Source organism: Melozone crissalis, unplaced genomic scaffold (assembly GCF_028551555.1).
Source record: "Melozone crissalis strain CALT ecotype California unplaced genomic scaffold, PUWL_Pcris_2 ptg000002l_1, whole genome shotgun sequence".
Taxonomy (NCBI): domain Eukaryota; kingdom Metazoa; phylum Chordata; class Aves; order Passeriformes; family Passerellidae; genus Melozone; species Melozone crissalis.
The window spans coordinates 1,903,355-1,929,173 of NW_026535780.1; the positions used below are offsets into that span (position 1 = coordinate 1,903,355).

The following is a 25,819-nucleotide window of genomic DNA, read 5'->3' on the forward strand; positions in this document are numbered from 1 at the left end:
TATTGTTCCTTCTTGATTATTTCATTTGCAGGAATGTTCTTAATTTTCCCTGAAGCTTGTTTTTTGGTGGTGTATCAGGGAACATCACAGCTGACTGTCATGCCAGTGTTTTTGTCTTTCCAGATTGTGTTTCCTGAAATTTCCCATCAAATCTGTGTTCAACTCCTTCTGCGTTCAGTCTCCTATTTTAAGGTCTTTATTGCAGGAATTATCTCTGTAGTCTGTATTTATACAACATTTCATATGATGCAGATGTGATTCCAAAGTGGTGCCTTTGATAATACCTTTAAATTGTTGTCTTAGTAGTTAACAATCTTGAGAATGCTGTCATCTTATATAAACATTTTTATTTATATAGGTCAGAGACAAAAATAAGACATATTAAGACATTGTAGATGTTAATATTTAAAAATAAAATACAAGTAATTAAAATATACATGTATTTTTTTCTGGCCCTACCTTAGTTCCTTTGGTAGTTACGACACCAGCTGCTTTCTGTGGGGCAGCTGAAATGCTGAACTCTGATCTCAGCAGATAAGAAATATTTTTGTAAAGCTGTGCATTTAGACTAATTCTGTCTGCCGTAGAATGTGCTGAGGATTTGTGATCCTCAGCAAGCATTTGACAGATCTTAACTAGTTCTGCTCTGTCTTGTCAATCAAAATTAAACGCCCACCTCACTCCTTCCTACTTTCTCTCTCTTCCAGCCTTTTTATTTAGGTTGGTCATTAAAATTGCTCATAACCATAGAAACGAGGAAAACCCGCCCCTTACTTTCCAGAGCCTCAGAGTGATATTCCTGTACTGACATCATGTGAGTTACATACACGATGGCTTAAAATAAAAACCCCAAAACCTGCAGGTGGGCAGAGTTGTCATTAATTCCTCCCTATAATGGAATTGTCCCAGTGGATGCCAACCAAGGATCACATCCCTCTTGCATTCCTGTATGGAGAATGCAAAAGCGATACAAAGGAGAGGCCCTGCTGAGGAAAAACCACCAGAAACAGATTGAATTGGAGAAGAAAACATCAGTTCGGAGGATGGAACTGGTGGGAGGATGAGATAAGGAGAAGATGGATGGGCAAGAAGTCTCATGTGCAATGTGGGGTGGCTTTGATCATTCCAGTATTGGTTTTCATCCTCCTAGGGCTGCCTTGGGTGCTTTGGGAGAGGGGCATAATGACATTTCTGGGAAATTGGACCACCAAGTTTCTACACTTAAGGACCTGAATCCCCACTTGGCAGGATGGGGTGTACCATGGCTTAGTTTGTTCTGGAAAATTGCAGTGACCACTGGTTTTTTGTTTGTACAGGCAGTTTAAAAATGCTTGTCCCAAGGCTATGTGAAGGTGATAAAAACTCCTACCTAGCATCCAAGAACATCCTGAGATTTCAGTGCTGGACTCTGTGTGCTGCAGAAATAATTCTGTTTTCATTTGGAGCAGGACGGCCTCAGTTTGAGACAAATTTTGTCATTTATTTCTCCCCACCTTCAATTGCAATAAATCATGTGTAGGAAAGTCTCCAGGATGGAGATGTGGTTTGTTCCTGAATTAGCTGGATGTAAAAGTTTCACCACTCTTTTAATCTGAAGGCTTGTCTCTTGGGAAGAGGAATTTTGACCTTTGGCCAGAGAAATAACAAGGAAGAAGTGTTGTGTGATGTGGCATGACAAGGTGCTGCTGAGCAACATCTTAAAATTTAAAGGTCTTCCTTATTTACCCTGTCTTTGAAAGCTGGTTCTGGGTACTGCACTTTAACTTAAAGGCTATTAATCATTATTTTTTCCCCATGTTTTGGAGGTGTTGGCTTTTGAGGGTGTTGAAGTTGATTGTGAAATCAAAGAGGAGGAAAAGGTAATTGGATGGTTTTTCTAAGGGTAGAAAAACTCAAGGCAGGAGCTCCTTTGGCATCCTCTGCTGCTCTCTTTGGCCCTGATGTCATCCCATGTGATTTTACTTTACCATTCCATCATAAGGAGGGATCAGAAGGCTTTCATGGTTAGTCTGGAAGGCTTTCTCCTGTGTGGTGATGCTCCTCCTGCTTAAAACAAGCCCAAAATATCAGCATTTTCATTAAAACACTTTCTTTGAGGAATAATTGCTGTAAAAAGTCTGTAATGTTTTTATTTCAGTACTTTGCCCAGTGTATAAGTGCCTCTACCTGAGTTACCTAAGCCCTTCTTTTTCCTCTTTTCTCTTTTACTTTTTATTAAAACATAACAAACTGCATTAAAAGTGTCTTAAATTCCTTCTGGAGCATTAGTTTCCAAATTTGGGCAAAAAAACCCCCACAAACAGTTGTGAAAGTGTGTGTGGGAAATGAGTTTATCATATCATTACAGTCTCCAGAGTTATCTGAATTTCTGGATTCTTATGGTTGCTGTTCCTGATGAGAGGAAATGGCCTCAAGTTGCACCAGGGGAGGTTTGGATTGGATATAAGAAAAATTTCTTCACTGAAAGCATGGTCAAGCATTGGGCAGAGTGCTGGGGAAAGTGGTGGAATCACCATCCCTGAAAATGTTCAAAAGTCCAGTGCTGGGTCCACTTGGTTGTCTCAGTGGTGTGGTTCTCTCTCAGCAATCCCTATATTTGCATGGGCTTTCTTTTTGTAGGAAATGCAGTAAAAATGTACTAAAAACATCATAAAACCAGTTTAACTGGCTAATACTGACTATAAAATATGACATGGCTAAACAGGGGGAAATGACAGTAATGTGCAGACAAGTTGCAGAAAATGAAAATTACTTACTGTGTTTCACTAGGCATCCCCTAAAGTTTGCACCCTGAAATGAAAAGGAAGAAATATTCTTTTGTTTCCTTTTTTTTTGGTGTGTGTGTTCCATTGTCAACATTGTGTAGGCCAAAAGCAAAGCTTGCCTAATATATGGATATGTTTAACAAATTCACAGGGTGTGAAAACTCCCAGTTGAATCTAAAGATACAGCTAAAACCTCAGTCTTGGGAATCCCTGAGCTTCAGGCTGAGGGAAACAGAGCAGATAAAAGCCTGTTTGTGCTTTTCACATCTGATTTTCTTTTTATTTTCCCTTTTATCTAAACAGGAACAATACTGCTGAGCTGGGCCTTGGGTCCATTGGGTTATTGCTGCCAAGTTCCCAACAAGTTGCTCCACAGCACAGCGGAATAAAATTGTGGGTGAGGTAATGTTTGCTGCTTCCTTTCCTTGATAATCCTTCTCATTTCATTTTTTATTCTTTGATTTTGGATGATTTTCTCCATATGGTTTCAGCTTATTGGAGGTGATGCTGTATGTTGTAGGGGAGTAGGGGTGTAGGAATGCTGTGGGCTTTGCTCTTGCAGATATTCACCTCTGGATCACATTTTCTGCTCTTGCAGTGGTTTCTTTGTTTTAACTGGTTACCACTGGGTGATCTCCATCCAAATTTTCCCTCTGACCTCTGATCTTGGCTGTTCATTAAGCTCCGGGATGTCCCCTGCTCATGGAATGTTGACTTTGAGCTGGGCTTTCTGGCCAAAGCCAGAGTTGCTGGGTGTTCTCTGCTAGGAACAGATGGTCAGTGAAAGTTCCATTTTTCAAGGTGCAGCAGACTGTGTCTGTAAAGCCTATGGAGTTCTTTAACAGCAATAACAGTTTTCTTAAACTGCATCTGGTTTTCCCACCTGGAATATCGTTAACGGTAATTTGTATCATGGCTGGAATGGTTGTTTCATGGGCTCTGGCTTAATAGGAGGAAATAAGTATTTTCTTGGGTATTTTTGGTTTAGTGTCTGTTTTTTCCTTGTTAGAATGTTGTAACAGAATTAGTAAAATGGATGGATTCTGATATATCTAAAATGGTATATCTAAAATGATTCTGATATATCTAAAATGGATACATTTATCTGAATTGATTGGTTATCTTGCATGAAGAAACTGAAGATACTGAAAAAATTTGAAACAACTCCTAAAAAGGTTTCTTTTTTAAATTTTTCAAAAATTAAAAAAGGTTTTTAAATTTTAAAAAATATTTTTCATTTCTCTACTCCTGTTTTCCATAGCCCTTGGAGCGTTGGCTTGTTCCAGCCCCAATTCATACACAGAGCTGAAGAGATTTCGTAACATTCAGTAAAAAATATGCATAAATTGTGCCTATTAGTGTTCTGAGTAATTACCAACAACAGAGTAAATTCGAGGTTAATGAGATTAACGGGGCAGAGGAAGGAAAGCTCTGAGTGCCCCTCCCGGTGGCCCCGGAGCCCAGGGTGGCCCCGTTTCTGTTGACAAGCCCAGCATGGCTGGAGCTGCAGCAGTGATTTTGCTGCTGTTCCCCAAACAGAGCCTAATGAGTTCCTACTGCTGGCATTCTGCTTTAAATGCTGGATAATGTTATTAAATCCCACTCCTTGTGAGGGCTGTTTTTAATAGTTGTGTTTAATAGTTTTGTTTTTTCCCCTGTTTGCTCTGGTTCTGGGGATCAGTAATAAGGTGCGTGGTTAGCCCTTGTTCTCTGACATCTTCTCCCAGACATCTGGTACCCTCCTGGATGTCTCCTCAAAGCCATCAGAGGAATTGACCAAAGTCTTTTCATGTTACTGTCAGAATATTGTACTCAGAAGTACTTTGAGATTAACCCTTGTTTTCTTATCCTAAGATCCATCCTGGCTTGATTTCATTTGTCCTGTGCCTTTTTCCCTCTAAGAGCTCTTCATTACATGCTCTCCAGTAAGTCTAGCAGGGACAGAAAGTCCAATTTCCAAGCAAAATATTTTTATTTTTCTACTCTAGTATCCCTCAAGCCCTCTCTCTTTTCCAGGTTAGTGGGTTTTCTGCTCCCTGTCCATCATCTTCCAGCATCCTCTGGCAGTTTTCAATGTTTTATCAATGTCACTACCTCAGAATTGTTTATTTGAGTTTTCTCCACCCAAAACTGCATCTGCATGGTTCCCTCAAAGCTCTGGGCACCGACTCCCCTTGCTGGTCACGTCACAAACTGCAACCTATTTTTTTTTTTCTGTTTTAAATGAAAATGCCTTACCCAGAGACCTATTTCGTTTACTCAAGATAAATGTTGTACTTATGACTCTGGTTTTTCTTGTTCCGGCAGTTCTGATTAAACCATGAACTTTCCATGTAAACAATTCAGGTAGAATAGGTGCACTGCACATTGCCTAAATGAATTATTCACCTCTTAGCTTTTGTTTTCATTTCTTGGATATTCGTTTTTCTTTTTCGTGTGGGCTTATTTTTTAGATTTATTTTATTATTGCAAGTTGTTCTCCTGTTTCAATTGTGTAGAGCAGTGATTTCTCTCTCCTCTCAGTTCTTTCATGTTTTGTTGTGAGGTTGACTGGTTAAGGGATCAGGAACACACGTAGTGTTCTCCTCTACCCTTCCAGTTGTAGGGAATAATGAGGAAGAACCAGGAAGATCCAGTAGATCAATACCAGGCCCTGAGCCTGGTGTCACCAGCAGATTTTTGGGTTTTCTTATGGGATGCTGTGTGAGTGAGGCCCTTTGTTCTGCTGTCTCAGTGCAGGTAGGGGAAGGAGATCCCTGCAGCAGCAAAGGCACCAGGGTTATTGTTGTGTTTGAAACCATGAGAATGGCCATGTAGGAATTAGAGCTCCTTCCCCAAAAAGAGATGTGGGAATAATAGCCCAGCTGAAGTGCATCTGCACCACCGCCTGGGCAACAAACAGGGGGAGCTGGAACCCCCTGTGCAGCAGGAAAAATATGGCACAGTGGCCATGAGGGGAATGTGGTGGCATGAGTCCCACAGCTGGAGGGACAGGGAGCAGAACAAAGCCCTGATAACCCAAGGGGAAATGGTCAGTGACCTGCTGTGCCACTTAGGCCACCACAAGTTCTCTGGGGCCAGATGGGGTCAAAGAATCACAGAATAGCTTGGGTTGGAAGGAATCCTAAAGATCATCCAGTTCCACCCCCCCTGCCATGAGCAGGTGCAAAAAGCAGGGACATTTCCCACTGTCCCAGGTTGCTCCAAGCTCCATCCTGGCCTTGAACACTTCCAGGGATGGGGCATCCACAGCTTCTCTGGACAACCTGTGCCAATGTTTCTCCACCCTCATTATGATAAATTTCTTCCTTAGAACCTATGATGATGAGGTTTTGATAGGAACAATTCCTCCCCTGTCCTCTGCAGACATGATAAAGGACATTTTGAGGGAGGGTAAAGTAGATACTGAGTTTTTTTGATGGGGTGATCTCTTTTCCTGTTCCCCTGCTCCCTGTTGGTAATTGGGGAGCAGTTGATCTGAGCATGGTCTCTCCATGCCAAGGCCATGATTCCCATTGCTGGTCAGCCTGTGGGGAAATCCTGCTGGTGCTTCCAGATGTCGCAATGCAGCTGGACAGAGAGGTTGCTGAGCTCCAGGACAGCGAGACATCCATAAATCAAGAAATGTGTTAAATCATATCGTCTTAAATGGCCATAGTTTCATTGGGATATTTCTGCAAATAGAAAAGTGATGGAAACAGCAAATGTGTGTGTGTGAGTGCAAGGGAGGGACTTGCACATATTTCTGTGTGAGGGCAGGGGAAACGACTCAGCTTGCTGCAGCTTGTTGCTAATATTTGTGTCTGAGTGCTTAAAATTTCACAAGAGATATTAAGACTTGAGAAATGTGTTTTGCTGCCTTGTAAGTGTATGATTAAACCTTCATCATTTTCTTCCTTTTCACTGTGGGAATCTTTAAGTCGTTATGCTTGTTTTCTTCAGGCATCATACTGAAAGCAAAGAGTGGCGTTGTTATTTATTTATTTTTTGGAACGTGCTCCTCTCTGCCTGTTTTATGGAAAAGCACTTTAATTGATCTTTCAGACAGTCAAGAAGAGGACAAAGAAGAAAATATTTAATGCAGCATATAATTCTTTCTGGTTTTGCCTCAAAATAAAAAGCCACTTTGCAAGGATTTATGTATCTAAACACGTTTTATGTAGATGGAACAGCTACATTTTATCTGCCTACTGCAGGAGGTTGATGCAAAGAAATGCCTTGATCAAGGGTATCAGCTGGTTCTGGGTAACTCCCAAACTGTTCCAGTGGTGAGCACATTGCCAGTTTCTTGCCACCTTGGTTACAATTGTTGTATCTTTCTATATTTGTGATTTCCTTGACTGTTTTAATTTAATCTTCTTGAACGTTAAACATGAAAATGATGCAGGTCCTTTCCTTGCTGTGCTGTACTGAAGCACAGTAACATCCCGTTCAACCAGGAGTCTTCCTTATGTATTTTGCAGCTCCGGGATGCTTTGGATGAGGTGAGAGGACTGTGGCTTCTCTTTAATTCTCCTGCTGCATCCAGAGCTTAGTCAAGCCTGGCACTTGAACATAAATTGCCTGAACTGCAAAGCATCACCTCAGTGTCAGCACCTCCCCTCTGTCTGTTTTAGGTGATACAGCTGCAGGGATTCGATGCTGTTGCTTGCTTCCCTGCAAGGTTTGAAGGCTGAACATCTTCAATGCTGGTGGAGTCAGGAATATTTACAGGCTGGAATCACCTTGCTTTGGCTCTGTTGTAGTCAAAGGTCAAATTAAACAGTGTGTGTCAGGTTCTGTTCCGTGTTTGTGATTTGTTGTGGCTGAGATGTGGAATGCACACACGAGTTAATGCACACTTCTGTGGTTTGCTCCTTCAATGCTAAAGATTTCTGGGCATATCTGGACATGGCCTGCAAGAGTCAACTGAGAGACTGCCTGAAAGCTCTCCCTGAAATAGTGAGCTTTGGAAACCCCTCTGTAGCCTGGGAACACTGAAATGGGGGCCATGGGCTTGTTGTCACCTTCATGTGCTGGAGATTTTGTCCATTTAATTGAGTTAAAATACTTGGAAGAGATTCATCTTTTTAGAAGTTGTGTCAATGCCTTGAATGTCTCGAGTAAGTGAAAATCCCTTATTGAAATAGCTTTTTGATAGTTTGGAGGTTTTCAGCTGCATTCATTTGAAATATGCCTTGTGCCATGACTTAAGAGGGTATTTTCAATATATTTTTGGGTTTCTTTTATTTAATATTAAGCTTGAGAAAGAACAGCCCCTGTCAGCCACTCTCCCCCCCAAAAAGAAGGATGAGTAAAAACAGGAAATAAGCAAGAGGAGCTTGTCATTAAACTTAAATCCACTTACAAACATCTAGTAAAAAGGCATCTTTAGAGGCTCATTCTGTACTTTTATTGCAAGGATGGTGTTATACTGGTGTATATATCAGAGAACTGGGTAACAGCACGTCCTCTGTCCTCAACAACAGCTTAGAGCTGTAGGTTTTTGTGCTCAAGCTGATGAATATTTTAGCTTGATGTCTCCAAGGGTAAAATGAAGGAGTAGCTGCTCTGAGGGATTAATACAGAGTGAATTAGATGTTTGTAAAAGGCATTAAAAGTTGCAGTGGCTGTGTTGAATCCTGGCATTGGAAATGTGAGGCGAGATGCTGGGGTGCATCCCCCTGCTGCAGAGGGACATCCATCTGGATTGCAGGATGAAAACATCTGGTTTTTTGTTAGCTGGTGCTTAGATGACATGAAAAAAGGGGGAAAAAAGCTTACTCCCCACTCCCTCTCCTCTTTCCCAGTATCAATCATAAAAATAGTTGTAAGAAACCTCGGGGATGTTGCTTCTCTTTTCCCTCACAGCTTCAGCCAGCACCACAGGCCGAGTGCTTGTGGGTACCACAAGGATGATGTTTCTTGACCCCAGAAGCTGCATCCTGACTTTTTCTCCCTGTCTGCCAGCTACAAAGCAGGAATAAGATAGCCCAGTGGGCAAGGAGATGCCCAAGGAATAGCTCACAATAGTGGGTGGTGGTGTCCTCTGAATGTCCTGCTCCTACAGCATCACCAGGATGGGAGCCAGGCACCATCTTTGATGTAGGTAAACACTAACTGGGGGTATTGAGACCTGTTTTCTCACTGCCAGGGTTATTCTGGAGCCCCAGCAATGCTTGGAGCAGCCCAGCCCTCGTTCTGCTGGTTGGGCTCAGGGCTGGTTATTTTGCCACCTTCTCAGAAATCTCTGTCAACTCAGCTCGCTTTTTTTAGAAATGTGCTTTCATCATTTGTGATCCGAAAGGCTCTCCTGCAATGGAGGAGGTTTGGGCTGTTATTTTTAACTGAATGTTTCATTGATCTCATTTACAGCACTAGCTGCTGGTTCCTGTGTTAGCAAGAGAGCAGCGAGGCAGCCGTGGTGTGGGACAGGGAGGGAGTGCTGTGGGGAGGTCTTGAGTTCCCTCCCTTGTCAGAGCTAATTCATCACAGAGCTGCAGCCTAAAGATGATTTTTTGCATAATTTCAGGCCAGTAAAAGTCAGGGCTCCACTGTCTTGTAGGTGAATTCATGGATTTCAGCCCTGTCCAACATTTTGGCCTCGGTGTCTTTAAGCCAACACCAGAGTCTGATGCATTACAAACAAAACCCCACCAAGAATAATTTTAAAAAATGATTAGATTTTGGATAGACAAGATGCAGTTTCAGCTCTTATGAAGCAGCTTGTGCTTTCTCTTAGGTTAAATTAATCTTGCTGCATTCCCAGCTGAAGAGTTTGTTTCAGCTACTGGCACATGGTGGGACCTTGGCTGATGTGGGAGGATGGAGGGTGGTTTGTTTCTTCTGGCCACTGTCATTCTCTCCTGGAGAAATGGAGGCTCACCTTATCACTCTCCACAACTGCCTGGAAAGAGATTGTAGTGAGGTGGGTGTCAAGTCTCTTCTCCCAGGTAACAAGTGACAAGATGAGAGGAAATGACCTAAAGTTGAGCCAGGGGAGGTTTAGATTGGATTTCAGGAATAGTTTCTTCACTGCCAGCATTGTTAAGCATTAGCAAAGGTTGCTCAGGGAAGTAGTAGAGTCACCATCACCAAAAACATGGACATGGCAATTGAAGATGTGTTTTAGTGGTGAACATGGTGGTGGTGCTGGGTTAATGGTTGGACTCAATGATCTTGGAGGTCTTTTTCAACCTTAATGATTCTCTGGTTGTCTGTGATGTGGAGAGCAAAGCCTTCAGGGAGTGTAAATGGGACCTGGGAGCACCTGAAACCTTCAATGACAGGCTGAGTGTTAAGCTCAGTCCTAACCAAGTGTGTAAATAAAGCTGAAAGCCTCAGGAGTGGGTGATTTTTCTACTTGATGAGCCAGAAAATTAAATACAAACAGAATATTTGGGGCCCAGGTCCGAAAGTAAGAGCAGATGAGCACTACTGGGTTGTTTACAGAAATATTTTTTTTTACTTTTTTGATAGTTTGAAGTCTCTCACTTCCTTTAAGGCTTTCTTCTGTCGGTGTCTTTCTGCTTCTTCCGCTGAAGTAGGTTGGTTGAGTTAATCACATCAGAGGGAAAAAGTACAGTTCACTGATTTTCTCCTCCACCCAACCATCAATGTATGTATTCACCAAGCACGTAAGGACTTAATATCTCAGTGTCCTCAAGGAAAACTCAGGCAAATTCACTGACTATCTGTTTTTTTGGTATCACACAGTCAATCAGTTAACATGTGTCCAGGTCTAGATTATCCATGTGGGTTGTTTGCTGCCTCTCTGGGGGCTTTGGAGAACAAATTGAGGCATGGATGGGTCCTGAAGCTGAGGAGAGGAGTGTCCATGGATGCAGGGAGGGTGTGGAGAGGTTGTGAGAGAAGTATCATGAGGATATGGAGTAGGAGAACAGGGGTTGTCATGGCAGGAAGTTTTTTGTAGGGAACATAGGTGGGGATTCGCTGTTGATTTCTGCAGTCCTCAGTTTATGCACGACAGAGATGTGTGGGTTTATCACTGCTAAGCCTTGTGTTGACAAAAAAAAGAGTAGAAGAGATATCTTTTTTTTCAATATGTTCTGAAAGTTGGACATTTAGGACATTGTCCATAATCTTCCTGATACAAAATAACTGAATTACTTAAAATTCCATATATTTGGTGTATGCCCTCTCCTCCCCTGGCTCTAATGAGAATGTTAAGGAACTCTGTTGTGAAAAGTAGCACCTCTGTGAGGTTGGGGTAGCTACCTGTGTTTTAGAGATCCTCAGGTGTTTGTTTCAAGGCTAGTGTGTCCATGTGGATAGTCCAAATTTAGAAAGGAAATCAAGGTGAGATTCAGCTTGTCCTGCTAGGTTGAGCTTCTTCATATTTTCACAGAATCACAGAATCTTCAGGGTTGGAAGGGACCTCTGGAGTTCTTCCAATCCAACCCCCTGCCAAGGCAAGGTGACACAGGAACACATCCAGGTGGGTTTGGAATGTCTCCAGAGAGGGAGAATCCATGCTCTCCCTGGGCTGCTGTTCCACCCTCTGTGAAAAGAAGTTCTTCCTTGGGTTGAGGTGGACTTGCTGTGTTTTAGTTTATGGCCATTGACCTTGTCCCGTTGCTGAGCACCATAAAAAGAGCCTGGCACCATCCTCTTGACTCCTTGAGATATTTGTGTGGATTGATGAGATTCCCTCTCAGTCTTCTCCAGACTAACCAGGCCTGGCTCCCGCAGTGTGTCCTCACAAGAAAGACCTTTCTCCCAGCTGGACTTTGAACCATGGAGAATCCACTGAAGCCAATGTGGGTCAGTTGTCTGCTGGTGACATAGAATCATGAAATCATGGAATGGTTTGGGTTGGAAGGGATGTCAAAGACCTTCCCATTCTAACCCACAGCCTCGGACAGGGAACCTTCCACTAGACCAGGCTACAGGCAGTGCAGACTTCCATCATGTTCTTCCAAAAAAAACAAGAGCCTCTCCTTTACTTTAGAAGCTGTGTTTTCATCAGATGATAGTGTTCAGGAGGGAAGAAGTGAACTCTTTACATCGCTTATCTCCTGTATCTCAGTGCTTATCTCCTGGAGCATTCACAAAAAGGCTGAAAGCTGAAGTGTAGCCAGCTCAGGGCAGCAATCCCCTGCATTCTGCTGCAGGGAGATCCTGGCTCCCCAGACTTCTGCACCAACAGGAATGAGCCATCTGGGAGGCAGGAGATGACTCCAGACTGTTCTGCTGGTATGGATGACTTTGCCAAGGAGGAGGTTCCTGTCACACTGGGTGCTACTATTGATGGCACTGATGCAGATCTTGTCTGCTCCATCATGAGTGCTGGAGATGAGCTCACTGCTCTGCCTGGAGTGAGGAAGGCTCTTTGCACACCCAGACTTTCTCTCTGCTTGCTCTTTTCCCTGAGTGGCCAAATAAGCACATTTTTTCCTCTTGAAATGTTGTTTGTAAACTTTTCTCTTATCTTCTGCTGCCTTCAATTTACTAATGACCTTTCCTGCAGCCTGAATGCAGTGCTCCTGGTACTGTGAGCAATGTAAACTGTCTTAAATTATACCCCTTGTCCTCCATCCATCTCAGTTTGGTTTTGCAGGGAGATCGTGTGTTATCACTTGGAGTTTGCTTTCAGAATTGAGGATGGTGATAAATAAATGCTGCTGGTAGCAATGGGAGAACGTGGACTGCTTTAACCAGCTCAATATGTGGAAAAGAAAGAAGAATGGCTTTTTAATTTAATTTTTTTTTCTCCATGAATTACTTGTATAGAGCCCTGTATCTTCTTCACCCTAGGTTTTCTAGGGTTATAGGCAAAGATGCTTCTGTCAGCTGATTTTCCTGCCTCACATCTGGAAATGCCAATTAGGGTCACTGCAGCAAAGGCAGCTGCACTAATGCCAACTCTGCTATCTGTGCCTTCCTTTGCATGCTTCCTCTGCACCTGGAATTGTTTCCCTCTCCATGAAATAACTTTTGATTGGACACCTACAGGTGTGTTGCTGTATTTTCCTTGGTAATCTCTGACACTCTCCTGATTTTTACACTGCAGTTTAGCAGAAGGGCTGTTGAGATCCAGCTGTGTTGGCATTCATCAGTTTTGCTCTGACTTGACTGCAAACAAGACCCTATGCTTTGTTTGCAGTCAAGATGGTGAAAAATCCTTAAAATAGAAAGACAAATTAATGCAATGAATAATATACATCTAATTTTTGGATTAAAGTGACTAAAATCAGGCCACTGTTTAACTGAAGGACACTTTTCTGTTAACTATGGTCCCAATTTCTTCAACAATGGCAGAGTAATGTCGCAGATCCATTGGTTGGAGCACAACAGATTTATGTTGGAAGCAAAATGTGGCATTTGATGGCTGGGCACAGGATACTTGGAAAGCAAGAACAGAGTCTTCGAGCCTCTGGTTGTGGGACACCTGCTTCTTATGGGGGTTTTGGGATACAGTACATTGATACTCTGGTGCTTGTCAGAGTATGTATATAAAAGTCAGGGAATCACAGAATGGCTTGGGTTGGAAGGGACCTTAAAAATCATCTTGTTACAACCCCCTGCCATGGTAGGGACACCTTCCAATAGACCATATTTCTTCATGCCTTGTCCAGCCTGGCCTTGAGCATTCCCAGGGTTGGGCCAGCCACAGCTTCTCTGGGCAGCTGGTGCTAGGGCCTTACACCCTCATAGGAAAGAATTTTTCCCTCCTAATGTCTAATATAAACCTGCTCTGTTTAAGTTTGAAGCCATTTCTCCTTGTCCTATCACTACATGTCCCTCTCCAGCTCTCTTGCAGACCCCCCTTCATGTACCGAAAGGCCACAGCTTTGGTCACCCTGAAGCATTTGCTTCTCCAGGCTGAACAACTCAGATTCTCTCAGTGTCTCCTGACAGGGGAGGTGTTCCATCCCTCCTCATGGCCCAGTTCAGAATTATAGAATCATTTTGGTTGGAAAAGACCTTTTAGATCATCAAGTGCAACCCTTAACATTGTGCTGTGAAATGAAGGTGACTGGAGAACTGGAGCATTAGTGGCTGACTCCATTGCTTTTGGTTATACCACCAAGACTGGCCTTGCTGTGGATGGGGACACCAGCCAGGATGGGGACACCAGCCAGGATGTCACAAAAGAAATGGCTAAAGCACGATCCTGAGAAGGAACATCTCCATCTGCTCTCCACACTCCATCTGCTGAAGAGCAAGTAGAAGGCCCCTCATTTTCCACCGAAGTGCCTTTCACCTCCTGGCATTTCATCTACCACTTGCTGTGTCTACTTGCTCCTCCACCTCAGGAGAAACCATAAACCTAGTTGGTTTCTCATTTGTTTACTCATAGATAATCCATTCACTGGGTATTTGCTGCAAGTGTTGTGCTCTGGTCAATTTCTCTACTCTGGTGTTTAATTGTCTTTCTTTCCTTGATTCATAGAATCTCAGAATAATTTGGGTTGGAAGGGGCCTTAAAGATCAAACTCCTGCCATGGGCATGGACAACTTCCACTATCCCAGGTTGCTTCAAGCCCCATCCAACCTGGCCTTGGACACTTCCAGAGGTATCCACAGCTTCTCTGGGAAATCTGTGCCAGAACCTCACCACCCTCACAGGGAAGAATTTCTTCCTAATAACTAATCTAAACCCACTCTCCTTCAATTTGATTAATTTCCCCTGTGTCCTATCACTTCATGCCCCTGTGAAAAGTCCCTCTCCACCCTCTCTGTAGGGCCCTTTTAGGTGTTGGGAAAGGCTCTAAGGTCTCCTGGAGCCTTCTCTTCTCCAGACTGATCAGCCCCAACTGTCTCAGCCTGTCTTCATAGGAAAAGTGTTCCTACCCTTAAAATTTCCCTTGATTTTCAGGCTGATAGTTATGATTCAGGATTTTTTAAATTTGTTTTTCTTTTTTCTCTGATTTGTTAAAGCTTTCCAACAGCTTCAAGTTACAGCAGCAGCTGAAAAGGCAGGAAATGGGACCAGTCAAAGGGAAGTTCAGCACAGACCTTTGGTGATTCTTGTGTCACTGTCATTCTTTGTGATGATCATCACCATGTTGCTGGGAAAGGCTGAAAAAGTGGTATCTGTCACTGCACAGCCATGGGGCCATTTTGTTTAAACATATCAGAAAATTACAGGATGAGTGTCTGGAGGCAATGCCATGGGAACAAGTAGTAAAGACTTCTCTCTCAGCTCAAGATGATCTCTTTCCTGGAGGGCAATGTCGAGAAATGCATCTCCTGTGACTTCTGCATCCCTTGTGACACAGCATCTCTCTTGACTTTTGGTAGCCTATTTGTGGAAGTATTCAGAGAACATATTCTCCTACATATTCTCCCATCTGTCTTTTTCCCAAACTCACTGGCCTTGGTGGATGCTTAAGAATAGATGTGCTTTCTGCGTTATGTTGAGAAGGCAGTAAAGAATTTATTTTTTGACCTTTCTGTGTTTAGATGATAATATTTTTAGTATCTTCTATGATGGCTGCTTCTGAGTTTATTTGGACTCTCTTTTACCATTTAAATGCAGAGGAGAGAACTTGATCAGTGTCTTAATTCAAAAGTTATTTTGGGTTGTTCTGCCACCTGGGCCAGGCTGTGCAAGAACCCTTTTCATGACTCTGAATTGTTTTTTTACGTTGTCCATAAAACTCTTTTTTTGGGAATGGATGAACTCTGCCTGTAGCATTTACTAGTTCTCAAGAATGTGCAGTTGCTTGGCTGTACAGACCCTGAATAAACATGCAAAAAAAGGGAGCCCAAAATATCATCCTACCATCAAAAAAGTGTGAAATGGGAAGGAAGGAATTGTTTCTCCATGTAAACTTTCTTTTTTTTTTTTTAATTGGCTTCCTCACCACATCAATGTCTTTTTCTTCTGTTTGCCACTTACCTCATCTTAAGCTTGCAAGCAGATGACTCTGGATGGTCTTTTCTAAAGAAAAGGGATAATACAGGCGAGAAACTCTCAAAGGATCTTAAGACTGTGAGATATGGAAAAAGCTTTCTATAAAATGACATCTGTTGGGGATGTGATGTATCTCTTGAATTCAGTGTAATTAGACCCTGCTCAGCTGTGTAACTTTTGACATGGATTGGCATCTGCTTCTCTGAAGGCTTAATGGTGCCTTTAATTATAAGTAGTCTAGGAATTGCCTAGAGAGCCACAGGCTTCATTTAGCTCAAGAATCTCCCTTTTGGATGGTGATCAGGAAAAACGTGCTGAAAAGAAGAGCAAGCAGTGTCCTTATATGCAAATGTGGTGATGAATCCTCCCTGGGTTTCTCCTGATGGTAAATCATTAAGGCTTGGCTTCAGCATTTCATGTTGCAACTTAGTTATGACAACTTTGGCTGGTCTCATTATGTGCTTCCCTGTGCCTTTGGATCCTGGAGTTCTTGCCCTCTAAAACCTGTGCTGTATGTCAGTTATTCAAAAAATTCTCTTATGTCTCGAGTATTTCCTGACTTCTTTTTTTTCTTGAGGGAGATTTCCTGGGTGTTTTTTTTTTTTTTTTCTAGTAGGTTGTAGGAAGCTGAGAAATTCTTCTCTAAACTGTTCCTTGTTGAGGCTTTTTCTGCTGTGTTTGGTGCAGTTTCCAAATCAAACTCACTCCTTCAGTGTGTCCCCTTTCTTCTCCCCAGTCTCCATGGGGCAAGAAGCATTTCAGGTCTTCACCTCTCAACATTTTCTGAGTGGCTGCTTCTCTATTAAAAAGATTAAGAATCAAATTAAACAGCACCACCAATTTTACCTCACAATTTTCCTAGAATTCTACAGTGATTTGGGTTGGAAGGGACCTAAGGATCACCTATTTCCAAAGCCCCTGCACCTTCCAGGTTGCTCCAAGCCCCATCCAACCTGGCCTTGGACACTTCCAGGGATGGGGCAGCCACAGCTTCCCTGGGCAACCTGTGCCAGGGCCTCACCACTCTCTGGTAGTGAATTTTATGTGGTAGTCATCCATAATAATTCTATTTTTCCTTAAAATAATTTTGATATTATTCTGTCTCCTTTCCTATGCCTCCCATTGCTCACCTGAAAGGATTAGCTTTGGGCAAAGTTTCCTTTTGAGGTGCCAGTGGTGACATCCAGTTCCTTTCATTGGATTCAGCTTCTGCTAGGAATGCCTCCTACAACACTTCCTCTCCATCTTTGTTTCACATTTATTGGGCCTGGTGTACATAATTCTAAGCCTTATTGAAGTAAAATTTCTGAATAAGAAAGGAAAATCAACTTGCATGCTCAAGAAGGCAGCGAGTTGGAATTTTGGGGACCATGAGCTGCTGTGAGGGTCTTAAGGTGTCGTTCCCGTTCTTTGCCCATCAGTTGATGTCCTCCATAATCACAGAGCCACAGAATGGTTTGGGTTGGAAGGGACCTTAAAGGTCATCCAGATCCAAACCCCTGCCATGGGCAGGAACACGTCCCACCAGACCAGGTGGCTGATCCTGGTTTTGTTAATTTTGGGGTCAGACAGTGACAACAGCAGTCCCAAAGGACTTGAAGAAGTTCCTGGAGACCTGTGACTCTTTCCATGGTCAGTGGAGCACCTTTGGGTGGCTCTGGTCCCTTGGCTGCAGAGCTGGATTCATAGAAACAACACTTCAGTTACCTGGGTGAACTTGGCTTTTTCTCCCTTCCTTATTCCTAACACATTCAGGGAATTCAAATTGAATCCATGTTAGTGTTTACCATTTTCAGATGTGCTCAACTCAGCACTCTGGCTGCTGTTCACACCCCTGCAAGCCTCTTCTTGCACATCACAATCCTTTGAATGATCAGAAAATCTTTGACAAAGTATTTAATTAGCTGTGTTAGAGCCTCGCTGCCCAGACTTGGCAATATTTGTGATTCTGCTTGTGTTTGCTTCCTCCTAAGTCATGACTGGAAAAAAGACAGCTGTGCATCCCAGTCAAAGCTCACTGGACCTGGGATCCCTCTGAGATCGTGCATCACCCAGGGAGCTGTTTTGAGCTTTCATCTCTTGCTGTTCATGGTGATTTTTCCACATTAGAGAAACTAAGGTGAAATTTTTCTACCACTGGAAGCCCTAAAATCAAAGCAGAGGCATTAACTGCATTCAGAGTTATGACTCAGAGCAGGTTGCCATCATTTTGAATCTTGTGTATTTAATTCCTTTGCAGAAACATCCCCTTGGTACAATAATTCCCAGCCCAGATCCCACCTAGAATGTGTAACATCAACTGCTAAGGTCATCTTTCCACTTTGGGACAAACATTGGGATTGTCACTTGAAGGATCCTCCTTGTTTCTTTGCTGCCTTTTACTTTGTTCCAGACTCCTGGCATCTTTGCAAGGGAGGGAGGTATTGAGAGAAAATAATTTACAGGGCTTGGTGGCATGGTGCCATTTTGTTACAGTGTAATCACGCTTGAAATATTCAATAGAACATCATTCTGGAGTTAATGGGGGAGATTGTTGTTGGATTATATCCCATGTGATTTTTCTTTCTGTGTGTGGAGAGTTTTCTTGCTGCAAATGAGATAAATAAAGGATTATATCTACATTTTTAATAGCTGGTATCAGAAGTGAAGCACTTCCAATAAAGTGTTCCTATATTTTCTTCCCACATAAGACTGTTTTACAAGCTTATGTCCTTCTATTTTTTTACCCTCTTTAAATAATCTTAAAAATCAGGTTAGAAATTGTTTCCCTTTGCCCAAACTCTGGATAAAACATCTCTTCACAAAAATAGCAGAATGATGTTGCACTTTATTTGTTGCAGGAAGAAAAACAGTGTGTTGGAGGTGAACAAAAGAGTGAAGGTTCTTTGAGAAGATGGGAATGGCTTTTTTCTATTTTCTTATGTTTTTTGGTGGTTGTTTTCAGATCTGCAGCAGTGACCTGGTGATGCTGGGCAGGTGCTGCAGCTGCTGGAGGGACAACAGAGAGAGGGCTGTGAGAGCATCAGCAGAGTATTTCTGGGTGTCAGGAGGCTGCAGGATTCATCTTCCCATCAAAGCAGGGCTGAGAGAAATTGAGGCCCTTTAGAGAACCATTTCAGTTCATTTTCAGTATCAAGTCTGGAAAAATCAAAATGTCCTTCCATACAGGCGAGATAAAATAGAGGTAATTCAAGGCAGCTTGAATCTCTGTTTTTCTCAGAGACTTTCAGCAGATATTGGGATTCCAGGATGGTTTGGGTGGGAAGGAACCTTCAACACCACCCAGTTCCAGCTCCCTGTCATGGGCAGGGTCAGGACCAGGATACTCAAAGCCCAGCCCAACCTGTTCTGTTTTAAAACTGGTGATCTTCATGGTTTTATTGGAGATGTGTGTACAGCACCCACTGCCCTATTACTCTTAGATTTAGTATTGGCAGCAGTTTCTTCTTCAGTGTGTTATTCCTTGTCCTTTTTTCTAGGGAAGAAAAGTATTCTTGACAGTCACAAAGGACACTGGAGGAGATAAAGTGTTATTGTATGGTAATTCCTGTGCTCCAAAGTTACAAGGAACCTTTGATCAGTCCTCTGCATGATTATCTTAATATCATGAAGGCTGATAATGTAAATGGAGATTTCAAGCTTGACCTGATTCATAAATAGGATAAGTTAAAATGATGAACGTGATTGAGTTATTTGCTGCAGCTGCTTCCAGGGCTGGATTGATTTGAATTTCTGCTGACGAGGCGTTGAGACCTCTGGGAAGGACATCCCTGAGTTTATTAGCAGAGTGCTGGGGAAGGAGGAGTTTTGGGAATGTGGAGGGTGGGTCGGCTGGGCTCTGAAGCCTTGGACTGATAGTGAAGTCTTTTGCAATAATTGGGTCTGGTTTTAGCAATTTAATATAACAATTTTTGTGGAATGGTGTGTTCCTGGTACTGCCAGTGCAGTCAGTGCATCTCAGTGATGGTTCCTGTTTTGCCTGGTACCGTGGGCATTTAAACAAATTCTGACTTGTTGATCAGTGGTTCTTTTTGGGTTATTTGTGTGTTCTGGTAAAAGCTTGTAATGGCTAAAGATTCTTTGTTGCTTGTTGAGATTTTGTCTCAGAAGCTGTGAAATCAGTGGGGTGAAGGACCCAGGCCAGATCTGTGCTTTGAAAATATTTCTGCTGCAGCATCTCAGTTGCTTATCTGAATGTCAGACTCAAATCAGTTTTTCTTCCTCTGTCTTAAGATTTCACCTGTGTATAACTTCTAACAGAGTTTAAATTGGGTCTGGAATCTTTGACATACAGAAATTTCTGGTTGTGGGTCTGTCTATAGGGTTTCTTGCCTCCTGGCTCTTGATGAAGAAGGAGCATCTCAGTGGTGTCACTTCCCACTAAAGTGAGGTAGCTTCAGCATCACAGTGGTAGCACTTCCCACTGAAGACTTGAGGCAAAAAAATCATGGAGATCAGCCTGGAGAAGAGAAAGCTCCAGGGAGACCTTGGAGTCCCTTCCTGAGCCTAAAGGGGCTCCAAGAGAGCTGGAGAGGGACTTGGGACAAGGCACAGAGTAACAGGGCAGGAGACAATGTCTTTAAACTACCAAAGGGCAGATTTAGATGGGATATTGGGAAGGAATTATTCCCTGGGAGGGTGGTGAGGCCCTAGAATGGAAATCCCAGAGAAGCTGTGGCTGCTCCATCCCTGGATCTGTCCAAGGCCAGGTTGGACAGGGCTTGGGGCAGCCTGGGACAATGGAAGATGTTCCTGCCCATGGCAGAGGGTGGAACTGGATGATCTTGATCCTCACCCTTCCCCATATGCTGTGTGTGGCTGTGTGCTCTCCTGTGCTCTCCCATCTCCAGCTGGGATGTGTTTTTTCTCTAGATATTCACCCCCATCCCCACATCTCATCTACCAACTCTCCTTTGCTTAACCTGCAAAGATTTAAGGCACTTAATGGCTGGAGGCTTTGGCAGCATGAATTGAAAGCCTCTTATAAATCTGTGTTTGGTGGTCTTCACTATTTAAAGGTAAAAATAACTGTGTCTCCTTCGCTGCTGCTTCAGGGCTCTGTCCTTGTGTTAAATTCTCCTTCTTACTCTGTCTCTTCTGTAAATCCTGCGGGTTGTAACAGTCCCCTAAATCTTGCAGATTGCTGTAGAAAATATCTTTTGTGCTTACTTGTTTGTTAGTTTTAAGAGAGTCATTTGTATTTGACCAGCTTTACATAACTCTGTGTGTGTATAGATATATATACACCCATAATACTTCATTCCTTGCACAAATGCCTATATATATTATATTTTTCTTTAAATTCTAAAGAGCTGGGTAAACTTCCTCAACCTGTTTTGAAGTGATGCCTTATTTTTATGCAAGTCAAGATCTCAGTGCACGGCAGATGACCCCACAGAGGCACTGCAATACCTGTTCCCATTTCTGCACCTCATTTATAAAGCACCTGAGATCCTCTCATTGTCTTTAACTTCTCCCACATCCCAGCAAACCTGGTGTTGGCAAATGCAGCAACTCAGCTGATGTGCACTGATTTGAAAAAAAAAAAAAAAAGGTTTTCCTGGTGCTTTAGCTTTGGGAAGGGGATTTTAGTGCATCTGCATTTCTACAGGCATCTGAATTACAGCCCCCTTTTATATTTTGCTTTTTTCCTCTACATTTTTCTCCAGCACTGCTGCTTTTTATGGAACTTTTTAAAAACAAAAATAGTGATTTTTTTTTTTCCTACTCAAAAATCAGTGTCTGATGCTGGAAAGAGCTTTTACAAATGCAGCACAGTGCTGCTGCTGGGAACAGCCTCCCATAGCAACCTTCAGCTGAAAGCTAAAATCACATCCCCCCATACGACAGCTTTATTATTAGATTGGCATGGGAACCCTTTGGAAGGGGTCTAGGTGGCAGCAAAAAAGTTCCTCTAGATTCTGTATTTAGGAGGGTTTCTAATTTATTTTAGATTTTGTGGGGGATTTTGTCACTTTCCAGTTTTGCTTTTGTTTTTTTGGTGGTTTTTGGGTTTTTTTTCTGGTTTAAATTTTCTTTTTCTCGGATTGAATAAATGTTAGGAAAGTGAGAGACACCATTCTAGGGAAGATAGAAGATCTCTACCATGGGGAAAGACACATGATCATGGCTGTCACCAGAGCAATTTCACAGAAAAATAGAATCAGAATAATTTGGGTTGGAAAAGGAACCTTAAAGATCATCCAGTTCCAGCCTCTGCCATGGGCAGGGACACCTTCCACTATCCCAGGTTGCTCCAAGCCCCATCCAACCTGGCCTTGGATACTTCCAGGGATGGGGCAGCCACAGCTTCTCTGGGCAACCTGTGTCAGAGAAGAATTTATTCCCCAATATCTATTTTGTCCTAATACTTATTTCAAGTTTTCTACTTCTGCACATGGACAAGATGGCAGTCCTTGCTGGAAGGCTGGCAGCAGTGGATTTGGGATCAGGTTGTGCTTTTTTGGGATTTGTGTTTATTGCAGTAACATCTGTGCCCTTCCTGTTGTTCTGCCACTTTGCAGACTCGTGTCACATCTCTGTGCTGGCTCTGCTTCCTCAAAACTTATGGTGGGAGGACTCAAAGGACCTGGAGAGCCAGGGGAAACTCCTGACAGTAGCTGGGAGACCAAATCAGGATATTCCAGATCCAGTCTGAGATAAGACTGATAATGAGAGAGTTTTTCTCCTGAGCTTTTCATTGAGCTTGGCGTCTCTGATCTGATGATTGGACAGACTCTTCCTCTCCACTGGAAATCCAGATTGGGTGGAGCTTGGAACAACCTGGTTTAGTGAAAGGTGTCCTGCCCACGACAGGAGTCTTGGAACCAGATGTTCTTTAAGGTCCCTTCCCACACAAACCCTTCTGTGTTTCTGTGATTCTCAGAAAAACAATTGCAGAATAATTGGAGGTGTGTGGCTCACTCTGAGCTGGAGGCTGCTGGGGTGAGAGCCATGAAATGCCTTGTGCTGTTGATGATGCCAACTGGTATCAATCCCCCCTGGTCATATTTCACTGGTGCAGGGAAAGCCACATCCACACTTTTGAGCCACCCGGTCCATGAGAGGAGCAGCATCACTCCTGCTTCAGGTTTCTCATCCCCTCCTCTGTTCTGGGGAGGAAGAAAGCTCAGTGGAGGAGAGGGGGTGGTTTTCTGTGCTGGCTGAGAGTGATGAGACAGCCAGGCTTAGACCCTGGGAAAGCTCTGGTGACAGAGAAAAGGGTTTGGGGTCCATGTGAGGAGTTGCCTCTCTTTATCTGTGGTTCCTTCAAAAGCCTTTCAAGCTTTTCTAACAGGCTTTGTGAGTGTCTCCATCCTCCATTTAAATCCTATTTCTTTCCATCCCTTTGCACTTCATAGAGAAGCAAGAAGTGACTCATTACACAGCCTACAAGGAAGCCTTAATGAATAAATGCATTTAAGAAAAAGAAGAAGAGAAAAAATAGAGTTCTGTCTGGGGCAGACTAGTGCTTTTGCTGTCTTGAACTCTGAAATAATAAGTTAGGCTGCTTCTTTTTTATTTGCTTTTAATTAATTGAGTCACTTTTGTGCTGTTGTGAAGACTAATAGGACTTTGTTGGGACTAGAACTGTGGGTTTGTGGGTTGCTTTTTCTATTTTGGGGTTTATTTGGTCTTAATTTGCTTGAAACATCAAGAGCAAAATTTGCAAATCTCCCAAGCCTCTTTCTTTTCTCTTCTCCTTCAAACCTTGTTGCTGGCAGCGTTGCATGGGGAGAGGAGCAGTGAAGTGCCCTGTGGTGCTTTCTGCTCATCTTTGGCACTAATTGGGGCACAACAGTGTTTTTTGAGGCACCTGCAGTGTTTTGGAGGTTGGTGGGCTCCCCTTGCCTTGCAGAGGAGCTGTGCTATCCTGCCAAGTTCCTGAAACAATTCTGTTTGTTTACCTTCCTTCCTTTGCTGCTCTGATGGAAAGAACCTTGGTGACACTTTTCTCTTTTTCTCCTGCAATAAAATCACCTCACAGACCTACAGTTTTAAAGCCAGAACTTGTACATCCCCTTTCTTCCTTCTAAATATTCTGTTCAGGCTGGAATCTCTGCTCAAGACTCCTGAACAGAGCAAGACACAATGTACATATATATTTTTATATGTCCTGCATTGCATGAATTAAAAATAAAGATAAAAAATTAGTAAAATTTATGTAATTCATTCAATGCATGAATTTTGGAGTGCATGGGAGCAATAGGGGCAGTTGGCTGGGTCTAGTAGTTGTAACTGGGAATTGCACTTGTTTTTATTTAAAAAAAGTGAAAAATGTCCCTGCCTATGCCAGAGGGGCTGGAGCAAAATGATCTTTAAGGTCCTTTCCAACCTAAATGATTCTTTGATTCCACAGTTCTGTGATTCTTCATTTTGAAGACTCTTCCTGAATTCAAAATCTCATTAGGGTTCCTCTTCTCCATGAGCTCCAAGTCTGGGCTGTTTTTTTTCCTATTGTTTAAATACAGCAAAGCAATGTTTCCAAAGGCAAGGAAGAGGGTGAGAAAGAAGTGTGGGTGCTCCTCGGAGATCGAGCCGATCCATTTTTGTCTTGTTATATATCATTTTAACTTAATGCTGTTATATTATTTCAGCTGTGCTTGGTTTTCAGATTGGGTGCAGATACGAAGTTGCTATAACAACATGATGATTCATACAATGAGAGCAACAATCTGCCTGGATTTATTTTTCTATCATGACGACTTAGATGTTTTTGATGGGGATTTCTGTCTATTTTCAGATAGGCCGTGCTGTTATCTCTCTGCAGCGATTTGTGTTGGATTACCTGGGGTTGAGGTGGTAACACCTGGCCTTGTGTAACAGACCCAGAGGTCTTAAAGCACTGCCCAAAGGTCAGGGCTGTGGTGCAGGATTTAGGGTGGGAGATGGAGGCACAGAGATGTGGAGGAGTGGTCCAAGCAGCTTCAGCATGTCAGGTGTGCAAACACAGCACCTGGCACCTTGTACCTGTGCTCAGGTGGTTTTTCATCTCACTTCTTGCAGTGATAGAGCTGCCAAACTGATGATTTCTGAGAGCCTCCTGATCCTGTTGTTTACAAAGAGAAGCACAAGTTGTTTTGAATTTTTCCTAGAAATAATCTTGTCAGTGTTTCTGTTGCCACCTAAAGGTTCTCTAGAATCACTGGGGAATTCAGGGGTAAGACCAAAAAACATTAATGGAATCACAGAATGGTTTGGACCTTGAGAGGGACCTTAAAGATCATCCAGTTCCACCTCCTGCCATGGGCAGGGACACTTTCCACTATCCCAGGTTGCTCCAAGCCCCATCTAACCTGACTTTGAACGTCCAGGGATGGAGCACCCCCACCTTCTCTGGGCAGCCTGTGCTGGGGCCTCACCATCCTCATGGTAGAGAATTTCTTCCTAAATTTAATCCAAATCTTTCTGCTTTTAGCTTAAAGCCATTTTCCCTTGTCCTGTCACTCCATGCCCTTGTCCAAAGTTCCTCTCCAGCTCTCTTGGAGCTCCTCTTGGACAGAAAGGGTGCTCTGAGCTCTGCCTGCAACCTTCTCCAGACTGAACAGCACCAACTCTCTCATCCTGTCTTCATAGCAGAGATGTTCCAGAGGATTTAATTAATAAATCTGTTTATTTTAAATTTTTTTAATGGCAGTCTGCAATAACAAAAATGCTTTATTTAGGTATTTTAATAGGGGAAAAAAAAGATAAATACCTAGAATTAGGGATGATTGATTTTTCTGTGAAACATGACAAATTATATAGAAATATCTATTTCCTGCCAATTTCACTTTTCTTCTCCTTTGAAAGACCAGTCATGTGGGAAGTGTTTCTAGGTACCTCCAGATACTTTCTCAGCTTATAAATTCTGAATCTTGAGCAGTGGAAATAAAAACCTTGAGCTTCCAGAAGCCTCACACTGAGAACTTTCTCCTTCTCTCTCTCCTCTCTCTTTTCTGTCCCGATGTTGGGAGTTTCAGATAACACAGAGAATCACAAAATCATGGAATGGTTTGGGTGGACAGGGACCTTAAAGATCATCTTATTCCAATCTTACTGCCATGGGCAGGGACACCTTCCACTACCCCAGGTTGTTCCAAGCCCCATCCAACCTGGCCTTGGACACATTTAGGGATGAGGAGTTCTCAGCTTCTCTGTGCAGCCTGTGCCAGGGCCTCACCACACTTACAGTAAAGAATTTCTTCTCAAT

At 42.9% G+C, this 25,819-nt stretch overlaps 1 protein-coding gene across 4 annotated transcripts in view; it reads left to right on the plus strand.

Annotated features, from left to right (window-relative positions):
• TSNARE1 (t-SNARE domain containing 1) overlaps nt 1-25,819 on the plus strand; it is a 470,571-nt gene that overhangs the window by 12,352 nt on the left and 432,400 nt on the right. For 3 of the 4 annotated variants that reach the window (XM_054295392.1, XM_054295260.1, XM_054295195.1), the window contains exon 2: nt 3,069-3,167. The gene's annotated coding sequence lies outside the window, so the exon portion shown is untranslated. The remainder of the gene's footprint in view (nt 1-3,068; nt 3,168-25,819) is intronic. The other variant, XM_054295333.1, reaches the window with a different exon arrangement.